Raw genomic sequence first — 10,816 nt, 5'->3', positions numbered from 1 at the left:
CTTCCCCTTGCACAAAATTTCTGCACCTTAAACAAATCTTTCTAACAATTCAGAAATAACTGAACTTCTAGAACAACTTAATTTTTTTCTTTTTCTTCTATACCACTACTTCTATACCAGTTAGGTTGGGGTCTAGGGCCCCTTACCAAAAATCCTTTACTAACCATGTTCAAGTGATTTGGGGCCATGGCAGTTCCTTAACTCTCCACCTGAGAGAAACTGACTGATCTTCCACTTTCCCTCACCACTCCCTCCCACACCCCCACTGGGGTAATTTCCTCATTAAGTAATCCCCTTCCCCCACCTCAAAATTCCCAACCAAAATTAATCTTGCTAGCCTTGCTCACTAACCCTATAAAGGTTAAATCTTCAGGCACACATGGTTGATGCCATTTTGGACTCAGTCCATCTGTTTGCAGATGCAACATTATATTTCTTATACAACACATCATTCCTGACCTGTGGTGACGCTGTGGATAGGGCATCAACCTGGAATGCTCAGGGTGCTGGTTTGAAGCCCCAGTCTTGCCCAATCAAGGCAATAATGAGCAACGACAAGTTGATGCTTCCTGCTGCTTTTCCTCTCTCTCTCCCCATCTCTAAAATACATAAATAAAATATTGAAAAAAATGCCTGACCAGGCAGCCACGCAGTGGATAGAGCATCAGCCCGGGATGCTGAGAACCCAAGTTCAAACCTTGAGGTCACTGCCTTGAACATGGGATCATAAACATGAACCCAGGTTTGCTAGGGGAGAAAAAAACCCTTCTCCAGCAAACATCAGCCATACAGCAGCCCCTCCGACAGGAAGGCAATCCACAATTTACAATCTGCCACCTGAGGGCAAACAGTGCATCCTAACACAGACTACTACCCAGGCCAATGCAAAATATAAGCAAGCAAACTTAAAAAAACATTGTTTAGAGCTTATTTGCCCAACAGGACCCAAACCACAGGCAGTCACCTGCTTCCTCCAAAATACCTTGTACCTCCTTCCACACGACTGCTTTCACCGCCATAATTCCAGGGTCCACACTGCACCACTTCTGCTGTTTTCTCAGCTACTCTGAGATGTCAGAAACAAACCTCCTTACAAAATGTAAGGTATTTTTCCCTGCTGAGAAAAAAGGAAGGGGCCAGAGCCACGAAGTGTGGAATAATAAAAGGCTTGATTGAGTACAGAGCGTTTCCTGCCTGATGAGGTTCCCTTGCCCCAGGAACAGAGGCTAGGCTAGTTGCAAGGATTAAACCACGTGAGGGATATTTAAAGGGTCCCTAGAGTGGTTGAGCTAATATGATGCAGTGAAATCTCACTGGCTGATGGAGGTGTCTCTTTTTTCAAAGGGCTCCTGGGAAGTTTGTTTTGTCACGCTTGGTTGTGGGTGGTCCTAGCTTTGGGCCTGACCTTTCCCCATTATCCGCCAACCTTACACAAAACATTTTAGAAAACTTGAAAGAGAAGAGCACACTGACCTGGTTTTCTGTAGCCCATGAGAAATCTAATCTTTATACTTCTGCGAAGTGATTTGATGCCGGAAAGCATTATCCAGATAGAACGTCTGGCTACAGGCGGCCCACAAGGTTCTGAAGCGTTAGAAAAAACACCGGCGATTCTCGCATTGCCCTTGAAGGTGATACATCACTGAACTCTCGCACCGCAGTGCCGCATTGGGGCCACCCTGTTGGGAAACCTGAAGTCCTATATAAGGAAAGCAACAACATTGGAACCTGGAGCCTGGGGTGGCTGGAAGGTGGAAATGCCCTCAAATTGTCTGATTTCTTGGCACTATGACTCTTGCGGAAAGCGAGTGTATTTTCAGAAAGTGGAGTTTCCAGATCAAAAGAAGTGAGCTAAATGTGTTAGGAGGTTCAGCAGAAATACCTTATCATCACCGCAATTTTTATAAAGTTTGTATTTTTAAATAGGAAGTCTTTAATTTTTAGAAATGGTCAAGAGTTTGGGTGTGGACAGAACAGCAGAGAGTGATACTGTAAAGAGAAGAGGTCATACTTCAGGTAAAGGAACACCAACCGCAAAATGCTAATGTAAGGCCAGTATCCACGGCCACCATCACAGCCACCTAGCCCATGCAGGTTCACGTTGGATTTGGACAGATGGTAATGAAATAACGGAGCCATAATCTTTAATTCTAACTTGCACCTGGCAAGCAAGTAAAAACACACACTGGGCTCCAAAACCTGCTCATTCAGTGCTCACAAAGCTACTGACTTATCCGAGTTTCCTAGAATCAAAGGTTTCTAGCTCACCAGACTTATTCACCTCTGTTCCCCATCTCCTTCCTTCTCCCTGCACAAACTGCACAAACTGGCTTCTCCCTCAGCACTCCGCCATCTTGGCTGCTTCTCTTAGCCTTCTCCATCTGGCCTTTCTCTGCTCTCCTCTCTAATGCTAATCTCAGGAACTGAGAGCGCAAGATCCCGGTCTGCCCCACTTTATAGTGCAGAAATCAAAACCTTTAATCCAGTATACAAAATAGGGAAGTCTCTAATACAAAATCACTTATCTGAGGCATGATGGGATTGCACCACCCCACATCAAAAAGAGTGGGATAAGCTTAGTCCTAAAACTAAGCCCCAGGCTACAAGGATCCTGCCTTCCCACAGCCTGCCCCCAACACACATTAATATCATCACCTGGGCAATGGGCTTCCATGTGGGCAGCACCAACTTTAACAAATTGAGCATAATATATTTTATCTGCCCAACAGCTAGCAAAAATTTTCTTAAAATTTTTAAGACCAGAAAAAGATTTGGAGAAATGGGTTCTGATTGGGGCTGGCCATCACCAACCAGAGAGGAAGAGCTGCCTAGATGATCTAAAGTTGTAAGGTACCAAAAGCTACGAAATTAATATTAATATTTTAGGAAGCTTAAAGAACATTTTATTATATTAATTTGGGCTAGGCATATAGAGAAATTTTGTAAATAATCTTTGGACTTGTGTGATTAGCATAAAACCAAGATGGCCAATGGTATTGTGTTGTAAATGCAAAGGGGAAGGAGATTTGGATTCTCTGACCTTCCCCCACACCTATAAGAAAGCGAGTGAATAGCTAGCCAGGTGTAGAGAGAGAAAAATTAAAATAAACCTTTACTTATATTAATGGGCCATTTATAGGCATTCGTCCCCATGGAAACTACCCCTCCCCTCCTGAAAGCATGTAGTTAATGTATGTATCTCTAGACAAAGAAATAGCAACTGAACATTAAAAAATATAGGAATGTCTTTTAATATGTAAAGTGACATTTTTACCATTGTGTCACCTTGTAAGTTTTAATATGTAGAAATGTCTTTTTTGTGAACCCTGTAGATGAATGTTATAAACTTGCTAATGAATTGTGTCCCATTCCCCCCTCTTCATCCTTTTCCCAAACCTGCGTAGGTGAAAAGAAAGATTATAAGCTTATGCTGTGATGTAAGGCTTTTTCCCTGCCCATGTTTAATTAAGGGTATATAACCAGCTTTTAGAATATTATAGGCATACGATTTAGGACTGCCCCGTATAAGCTATATGCGGCCGGCATATTTAATAAATTTCCTCCTTTAATAAAACTCTTCAAAAACTCATTGGGAGCCCTCGCGCGCCATGGCAGCCTCTGCGTAGGGAACTGGTTGCCCTCCCGGCTGCGCTGGCCTAGCTTGGGAGCACGCGCACACCGTGCGTCTGGGGCTTGCTAGGGATCCTAGCCTGGCGCCGTCATGAAAGACTACCAGTTTGGCCCGCCATGTTCTCCTCCGCGGTGCTCTGAGCTCGGGTGGCTGGTTTCACCGCCCAGTGGGGAAAACATAAGAAATTTGCATAAGACAGCTGTGCAGAATGGAACTGGAGGTGCCTTATTTGTGCACAGAGATTGTAAGGTATTTTTCCCCACCGAGAAGGAAGGAAGAGGGCTCGGGGCAGCAAAGTGTGGAATAAGTAAACGGCTTTATTGAGTACAGAGCGCACACCCCGCCCAGCAAGGTTCTCTGGCCCCGAGGAAAGAAACATGGAGGCTAGGGAAGTTGCAAAGATTAAACCCTGTGGCAGATATTTAAAGGGTCCCTCTAGGGAAGTGGAGCTACTATGACGTGGTGAAATTTCACTGGCTGGCAGACGATTGCTTCTTTTTTTTTTTTTTTTTTTTTTTCTGAAGCTGGAAACAGGGAGAGACAGTCAGACAGACTCCCGCATGCGCCTGACCGGGGATCCACCCGGCACGCCCACCAGGGGCTACGCTCTGCCCACCAGGGGGCGATGCTCTGCCCATCCTGGGCGTCGCCATATTGCGACCAGAGCCACTCTAGCACCTGAGGCAGAGGCCACAGAGCCATCCCCAGCGCCCGGGCCATCTTTGCTCCAATGGAGCCTTGGCTGCGGGAGGGGAAGAGAGAGACAGAGAGGAAAGCGCGGCGGAGGGGTGGAGAAGCAAATGGACGCTTCTCCTGTGTGCCCTGGCCGGAAATCGAACCCGGGTCCTCCGCACGCTAGGCCGACGCTCTACCGCTGAGCCAACTGGCCAGGGCCGATCGCTTCTTTCCAAATGGTTCCTGGGAAGCTTCCTTTGGCGGGCTTGATTGTGGGCGGTCCTAGCCAAAGTGGGTGGGTCTGAGTCCCTATGTGACCATGCCTCTATCCACCGACCTTACATTCTGACCTTTTGTGTTAAATAGAAAAAGGGGTGCCGTTTATTCATCTGGCTACTTCCTGCTGAATAGGGGCATCGTGGGGAGGGGGAGATCAGAAGGTGGTGGCTTTGAGGGGTGTCAAGAGGAACATCTGTGTGGCCGTGATTGGAGAAACTTTGCAGATGCGGTCCTGTAAGGATTTAAAAAAAAGAGAGGAGTAATAGGGGATTTTGCAGGGTCCAGCCTTTTGGTGAGCTGGAGATGGATGGAGTCCAGTGGTTCCAACTGCCAGTGGTCCTATGAGGAGGCAAACTTGAGGCAAAACTGCATGTCAGGAGTGGTGTAAAAAGGAGAAAGGAAGGGGTCCCATCCATTCCCATAACCGAAACCTGTGAGGGAACTAGAGGTCCAGAGTATAAAGGCAAAAACAGAGAAGGCAGCCCCCATGTCCACAAGAAATGAGGTGGACTGACTTACCCACTTGTTGCAGAACCCTGGGTTCTCTGAGTCCAGGCCGTGTCCTAGGAGTTCGAGCGATGCACCCACCTGGCTGGATTGCCCTTCCATTTGGGCGGCTTGTCCTCCACGTAGAGGCGCTGAGGAAAAAACCTGTTGCCCAAAGAGGCACTCACTCCGCCAGTGACTGGGCTGCTTGCAGTCAGGGCAGGGCTCAGTGGGCAGCCTCGGGCAGGGGCCCTGCCGGGACCAGTGGTCCTGCTTGCCACACTTAAAGCAAGCTGCTGGTGGCTCTGCTGGTCACAGCATTGCCACAAGAGTCAGGGTTTGGAGCGTTACCTTCTGCTGCATGGGGGCCTGGCGAACAGGCCTGTTTCTAAGAGTTGAGACCGTTAAAAACTTTAAATGCCGTGTTCACAGGTTCCGGATAGGGGTTTGGGGGATTGGGAATAAGTGGAAGGGGGCTCATGCGGAGCCCGGCACCCAGATTCCGCAGGAAAAACGCTGGAGCCAAAGGCAGGACAGGGCAGGAACTTCCTGTAAGAAAATTGGGGTTGGACATCCTGAAAACCGGTGTAAGAGCCAATGCCAGGCTGAGAAAGGCCTGACGGAGGCGGGACTAGAGAGCACAGTGGAAGGGAGAGGCCCCTGGCCAGCAGGGGAGGAGAAAGAGAAGGTAGTTAGTAGATGGCGAATAAGAAACAGGTTTTTGCGAAGGGAGGGGGGAGAGAGTTTGGAGTCCTCGGAGAAGGAAAGATTAGGAATAGAGGTTTTAGGTAAGGTTTCTCTGGCCAGAAAAATGCCCGTGCGGTGGAACAGTCAGCACAGAGATTAAGGACGGTTGCGCAAATAATTAGGAGCCGTGTATGAAAGAGATCTCCAATCAGTTCCCAGCTTTTTTGGCGATAGTTAAATTGGTGAGGGCGTTAACACCGAAAGTCCCTTCAGGAGGCTAATCGAGTGGGTTCTGTGGCCTAGCCACAGCGGAGAAGGAGAACAGTTTCTTCTTCCTTAGGGAGGGAAATTCCTGTGCCCCAACAGCCGCACTCAGTTCTCGGAGTGGCCAGACTTGAGTATTAGCGTCCTAAAAACTCAAGGTCCAGCCACGGATGAAAGTGGATGTGCTTGGGGAGGTCTCCACAAGCACACGCACTCGGATGGACGGACAGACGGATGGAAAAGACTTCCCTGATGTAGCTATGGTTTCAGACAGGGAGTCTCAGAGGAAAGAACTGAGAGGAAAGCTGGAGGCAGGGGACTTACCGCATCGTGCGCTGAAGTGGGTTGGAGATCGGAGATCCTGGTTCTTTCTCCTGGTTCTTTCTCGGAGGGGAGGTGAAAGGAGCGGTCCTTGTGGACTTCTAACTCCTCCCGGGTTTTGGCACCAAAAATGTAAGGTATTTTTCCCCACCGAGAAGGAAGGAAGAGGGCTCGGAGCCGCAAAGTGTGGAATAAGTAAATGGCTTTATTGAGTACAGAGCGCACACCCCGCCCAGCAAGGTTCTCTGGCCCCGAGGAAAGAAACATGGAGGCTAGGGAAGTTGCAAAGATTAAACCCTGTGGCAGATATTTAAAGGGTCCCTCTAGGGAAGTGGAGCTACTATGACGTGGTGAAATTTCACTGGCTGGCAGACGATCGCTTCTTTCCAAATGGTTCCTGGGAAGCTTCATTTGGCGGGCTTGATTGTGGGCGGTCCTAGCCAAAGTGGGCGGGTCTGAGTCCCTACGTGACCATGCCTCTATCCACCGACCTTACAGAGATACTCCTGAGAATAACCCAGATACTCCATTTGATTTCACACCAGAAAACTATAAGAGGATAGAGGTGATTGTGAAAAACTATCCAGAAGGGCATAAAGCAGCAGCTGTGCTTCTAGTCCTGGATTTAGCCCAAAGACAGAATGGATGGCTACCCATCTCTGCTATGAACAAGGTTGCAGAAGTTTTACAGGTGCCTCCTGTCGGGAGCCGATCCACTAGTGCTGGCTAACAAGGTCACAGCAGAAGAAGATCCACAACTGCTGGTTGACAAAGTCACAGCAGAAGAAGACCAATGGCTGCTGGTTAATAAAGTCACCGCAGTGAAGACTAACAGCTGCGGGTTGACAAAGTCACCGCAGAGGAGAGGCACAACGATACTTCCCCCTTTTGACCTTTTTGAATTAATCTGGCCTTATATCCCCCCTTTTCTGGGTGTGTGCTATCATTTATGGCACAGGGATAATAGTACCGTGCTTTCCCTGTAGATTCATAGTAATTTCTTTGGAAATGAGACAGAGGGTGTGAGTTCCACAGAAAAGCCTGTAAGCCCCTTGAACTGGGCTCATAGACATAAGAGGCTGGCTATGATATCCCTCATAAAGGGTTAAGTTGGTAGGAGAACTTCCTATTAATCATGTTAGAAAGAATAGATTGTGACTTATGAATAGGTCGGAAACAGTAACTATACACAGAGTACTTTTCAGCCTTCACTTAATTCATCACTTTACCTCCCTGAGCCTTCTCATGTGGTAAAGAAACTTTCCCTTCTTCTTGCATACCTGACCTGCAGGTGGTGGAGCACTCTGAGAAGAATAAAGTTAGAACTTAACTAGAGTATGAATATAGTAATAAATAAAATTTGACTAGACAATAGCATCATAGGTAAGGTAGAGTTGTTATTCAGTACTGACCTTTTAGAAGTTTGTACCAACATTGTTATTGCTGTTCAAGTTATTGTATAATTGTACTTTGAATGATTTATAGTTTATAGAAATGAATTAAATGTTACTTAGAAAATGTAACCATAGTGAAACAAAAACAATGATTAATCAATGTATTCTGAATACCATGTGATTGTAACTTAGTGTGTGTGCATAAAAAGAAAGCTAGACCAGCATTTAGCAGAGATGCCTGGCAGTAAATGCTAACCGGAGAATAAAGAGAAAGAAAAGAATTCGGCTCTCTCACTGGATTCGTGCCGACGCCGTCTCTTCCTGTGGGACCCCTGGATCCTTTCCCCCGGGGCTGGACCCCGGCAGCCTCCAATGAGAGTTTATGAAGTAGCAACATTTTATACAATGTATAATCGAAAGCCAGTTGGAAAGTATCACATTCAGGTCTGCACTACTACACCTTGTATGCTTCAAAACTCGGACAGCATATTGGAGACCATTCAGAAAAAGCTAGGAATAAAGGTTGGGGAGACTACACCTGACAAACTTTTCACTCTTATAGAAGTGAAATGTTTAGGGGCCTGTGTGAATGCACCAATGGTTCAAATAAATGACAACTACTATGAGGATCTGACACCTCAGGACATTGAAGAAATTATTGATGAGCTCAAAGCTGGCAAAATTCCAAAACCTGGGCCAAGGAGTGGACGCTTCTCTTGTGAGCCTGCTGGGGGTCTCACCTCTTTGACTGAACCACCCAAAGGACCAGGCTTTGATGTACAAGCAGACCTTTAATTTATATTCAACCATGAATATGTCACTGTAACAATAAAATATGAATCTATCTAAATAAAGTTTTAATATTTGTTCATTTAAAAAAAACTCATTTGGAATTAGTGTCTCTACGAAAACCTGCGGAATTGTGGATTGGGTACTTTACAACATTTGGCGCACATGCAGGGCCTACGGTGTGTCACATCACTGGGTAGAGGCATCCCAAATTGGCTGGTCTCTCCGGGAGACTGCCTGGTCCCACTTGAATCTTGAGGAGAGGTGTGCCACCTGAAATGTTTTCAGGGATCCTAGTCTTCCTGTGGGTCCAGACAGTTCTCTGTTAGACATCCCCAGGTCCCAACTTTGACAATTTGGACTATTCAGCAGAGAACTCAAGGAGGTAGGTAAAGCAACTCTTTTTGCTTTAGTGAATATTCTGGCTTTTCTCTAAACACTTGCTTTCGCTTTTCTGTCTGAGACTGGTACTGGTCAAATTTGTTTGGGACTAGAATGTAGGTAATTTGGGGGGCTTTGCTGAGTTGTGACTTCAGAGATGTGGGACTCGGGTGATGTAGGTAGGGCATTCAGAGCTGCTTTGCTGAGCTGAAACTCCAGAAAATTGTAGGTGAGGTAGATCTTTTGTTTTGCTGAGTTGTAGCTCTGGAATTTTGTAGGTAAAGCAAATCTGTTGCTTTTACTGAGTTGTAACTCCAGAGGTGTGTAGGTAAAACAGATCATCTGTATCACTGGTTTGAAACTTCAGAGGTATGTAGGTAAAGCCAGCTTTCTGGCATTACTGAGTTAAAAACTAGTCCCATTGTGGACTCTCCAAAGACCTAGACATCGGTAGGAAGTCCGTTGGCCTACATTAGGATTCTCTGGGATGCATTTAGTTGTACTATGGAAAGATAATTAAAGGGGACTGAGTAGAGACTCCGAACTTCCAGAGCAGCTAGTTGTGTTATGCTCTTAAAGAATAACCTGGGTTGAGACACCTTTGTATTTATCGAGACCTTATTCTTTGTTTTCCTTCCTTTTGTCTAAAAAAAAATTCCTGCACTTAAGTCTAAAGTCCTTGCAGGGATGCGGCCTGCACACACCTGAGAGGCCACAAAGGGAAGCCCTTCCCTTGGCTATGAAAGCTTGCTAGTGTGTGTGTGTGTGTGTGTGTGTGTGTGTGTGTGTAAGTCTTTAGTTTAATGTCTAAATGTGTCTGTTTTAAAGCGTGCCTTAGGTCTTTTGTGTTAAAGCTGGAAGCTTCTGACTAAAAAGCAATCTTAAGTGGCAAACTATTATTCTTTTTGTTCTCCAATTAGCTTCGGGGCATCCTGTTAAATTTCTCCCCTGAGGAAATTATTCTTTTCTGTTGTCTTCTTCCCCTTGTCTTGTGTAATAATTAATACCTCTATAGTTAAATACCCTCTTATTCTGGGTGCTAGTTAATTGTCTGTCTTTTCTTTCATGTTAGTGCACTAATTCTTAGATTCTCCTGGAACAAATCTGTTTTGTAATAGGTAACATCAGCTGGAACTTTTAAACTCCAGATAGTAAAAGCAGTCCGGAATATAGTAACTGGCTAAAAGCTTGCTCAATACATAAAGAGTTGGCAAGCAAGCAATTTAAATTAAAAAAAAGAAAAAAGAAAAAAACCTCGAGTGGGACCACACAGTGTGCAGAGTGAGGGAGGTGGGGTTGTGGCCAGGGAGAGGTGGATGTACACATGCCCCCTTCCTTCCCCTTCACTCTCCAATCTCCGCAGTTGTGCTGCACCCTAGCAGAAGGCAAACAGTCAACAGCAAACCAAGTACTAAAAGACAAGCCCCGCTGCCATCAGACGCCTGGATAGGCTAGGGTTCAGCTTGCTGTGTGCAGAGCAGAGGGAAAGAGTGACAAAAAAAAAAGAATGAGGTAACTAAAAATATAGAATAGAAACTAGTTTCAAATATCTGCCTACTGACCTAAAGAGATTTTGCCCATTTGGAGAATACAGGGTAGGAATAGTATTAAAAATTAGAACTTTGCTGGATCTGTCGTGGCGCAGTGGGTTAAAGCATCGACCTGGGACACTGAGGTTGCTGGTTCGAAACCCTGGGCTCGCCCAGTCAAGGCACACATGGGAGTTGATGCTTCCTGCTCCTCCCCCTTCCCCCCCTCTCCCTCCCTCTCTCTTTCTCTCCTCTATGAAAAAAGAATTGAATAAATAAGGTCTTTAAAAAAAATTAGAACTTTGCTTTACAAAAATCTTAAAGGAGAGAAAAAGAATTTAGAAATTAACAAACCATAGGTGTGGACCTTGCTAGTTAAT

This window comes from Saccopteryx bilineata, chromosome 3, assembly GCF_036850765.1.
Source record: "Saccopteryx bilineata isolate mSacBil1 chromosome 3, mSacBil1_pri_phased_curated, whole genome shotgun sequence".
NCBI lineage: Eukaryota > Metazoa > Chordata > Mammalia > Chiroptera > Emballonuridae > Saccopteryx > Saccopteryx bilineata.
The sequence above is the reverse complement of the archived record's forward strand: the minus strand, read 5'-3'. Positions refer to the sequence as shown.